Genomic DNA, 2,747 nt, shown 5'->3' on the forward strand with positions numbered 1-2,747 from the left:
CCTGGCATAATTCAATGGGTACAGACTTCAGTCCAGTTTGGGGGTTCTCCAACGGAAGATCCCAATACACACATTAGGGATTTCATTGAAATATGCGACACCTTCAAGTTCAACGGTATTTCTGAAGATGCTGTGAAGCTGAGACTGTTCCCATTCTCTCTGAAGGACAAGGCTAAGAGCTGGTTACACTCTCTACCAGCTGGTTCGATTACTACTTGGGAAGATCTTGCTCAGAAGTTTCTTACTAAATTCTTCCCTATGGCGAAGACAGCTGCACTCATGAATGCTATTACTCAATTTGCGCAGCAAACGGGAGAATCACTAAGTGAAGCTTGGGAGCGCTACAAGGAGATGCTTAGGAAGTGTCCTCATCATGGAATTCCTGATTGGATGAACATCACTTGTTTTTACAATGGGTTAGGAGCACAGTCCAGACCCATGCTCGATGCAGCATTAGGCGGAGCATTATGGACAAAGAGCTATAAGGAAGCTTATGATCTAATTGAACTGATGGCTGCTAATGAATATCAGTATCCAACCCAGAGATATCCACAGGGCAAGGTAGCAGGAGTTCTTGAAGTGGATACAGCTACGGCTATCACTGCTCAACTAAAGGCGTTGTCTATGAAGATCGATTCTCTGGCTAACTATGGTGTTAAGCAGATAATTAGTATTTGTGAGCTGTGTGCAGGTCCGCATGCGACAGAACAATGCGCTATATCTAGCGACTCATCTCAGTTTGTGAGCAACTTTCAGAGATCGCAGCAACCAGTTCCAGACACTTATCATCCTGACAACTGGAATCATCCTAACTTCAGCTGGAGCAACAATCAGAATGCGATGCAACAGCCATTCCAGCAGTTTGCAAATAAGCTATTTAACCCTCCTGGTTTTCAGCAACAATTTACACCAAGACAACAACTCCAACTTCAACAACAAACTAATGATACAGGTCTATCTTCGAATGAAAAATATGAATTGGAGGAGTTGAGGCTTATGTACAAAAACCAGGCTCTTATATGCCAAAGCCAGGCTGTTTCTATCCAGAATCTGGAGAACCAAATAGGGCAAATTGCTAATGCCTTATTGAATCGACCACCAGGAACGCTTCCTAGTTATACAAAAACAAATCCAGGCAAGAGGGAAGTTGAAGAACAGGTGAACGCCATCACCTTAAGGTCTGGAAAGGTCGCAAGCCCCCAAGTTCAGCAAGACGAAGAGCCAGAAAAATCTCAAAATTCAGAAAATACAGTTGTGGCTGAAGAAGATGTGCAGAAGGAAGTAGAGGTGGAACTAAGGAAGACTACTGTGGAACACACTCCTCCTGAGGGTAATACAGGGGAGAAACAGATTTATCCTCCACCTCCTTTTCCTAAAAGTCTGCAGAAGAAAAAGCTGGATAAACAGTTTGAGAAGTTTCTGGAGGTGTTCAAGAAACTTCATATCAACATACCTTTCGCTGAAGCTCTTGAACAGATGCCTAGCTATGCGAGGTTTATGAAAGGTATTCTCTCTCGGAAAGTGAAGCTCGATGACTTAGAGACCGTTGCTCTAACGGAGGAATGCAGTGCTGTGCTACAACAGAAGTTGCCTCCGAAGCTTAAAGATCCTGGAAGCTTCACTATTCCTTGGAAACTTGTCGTTCGACAAGTGTTTATGTGATTTATGAGCTAGCATCAATCTGATGCCCTTATCAATCTTCAAGAAGCTTGGTCTGCCTGAGCCGAAACCAACATACATGTCATTGCAACTAGCTGACCGTTCCATCGCTTATCCACGAGGTATAGTGGAGGATGTCTTGGTCAAGGTGGATAAACTCTTCTTCCCTGCTGACTTTGTAATTCTTGATTTCGAGGAAGATAAGAAGATTCCCATTATATTGAGAAGACCATTCTTGGCTACAGGCCGAACTATGATCGATGTGCAAAAAGGAGAGCTTACGTTTCATGATCAGAAGGTCACTTTCAATGTGTTCAAGGAAATAAAATTACCCACAGCTAAAGAGGAGTGCTTTAAAGTAGAGCAAATTCAGGTTTTGAATGCACCTCTGTGGAAGAGGAAGTTGGATGTGCCATTCGATTCTCTTGGGTTAGCAGAGCTGAAATTTTCTCGAGACCGTCTCGAGCCATCTATTGAAGATGTTTCCACACTTGAGCTTCACCCACTACCATATCACTTGAGTTATTCATTCTTAGGTGCACCCCCTGACAAGGGGTTGGGATATATCTTTGATGATGTAGAGGGTAGCCGAACGGATCCTCCAGTGCCTATAGAGGGTTCTTCTCATGTGCAGCAGGTAGTTAATAGGACTTGTGTTGGTGATGAGCAGTACAGGCGAGTAATTAGGCGTATGGAGGCCATGCACGACATTCACCGTCATTTTGCTGAAGATTTGACACATGTTTTCGGTACTATTTTCCGAGACACTAGTGGCGAGGTTGATTGGCCACCTGATCCTCCACCCGATGAGGGTGAATCTCCCGCTAATTAGGTATGCCTGAAATCCTTATTATTGCCTTCAATGAGGACATTGAAAATTTTAAGTTTGGGGGTGATAATGTAAGGATTAGTAGTGTGTGTCCATATAGATTCATATAGATTTATGTTGCATGTTTAGTTGTAGTTCATTCATATTTTTGTATGATTGTTCATTTAGGACATATTTGTTTGTTTTTATATAATTTCATATAGTTGCATTTGCATGCATATTTAGCATGATCCCTTAAGATGAACTATGATATTGGATA

At 42.6% G+C, this 2,747-nt stretch overlaps 1 non-coding gene across 1 annotated transcript; it reads right to left on the bottom strand.

The window, feature by feature from the left end:
* Nucleotides 1-273: 273 nt before the first annotated feature.
* On the bottom strand, nucleotides 274-380 carry LOC141700330 (small nucleolar RNA R71). Its single transcript, XR_012566294.1, has one exon. It is a non-coding gene; the product is annotated as a small nucleolar RNA R71 (small nucleolar RNA).
* Nucleotides 381-2,747: the final 2,367 nt, after the last annotated feature.

The sequence above is a fragment of the Apium graveolens genome, unplaced genomic scaffold, assembly GCF_009905375.1.
Source record: "Apium graveolens cultivar Ventura unplaced genomic scaffold, ASM990537v1 ctg2163, whole genome shotgun sequence".
Lineage (NCBI taxonomy): Eukaryota > Viridiplantae > Streptophyta > Magnoliopsida > Apiales > Apiaceae > Apium > Apium graveolens.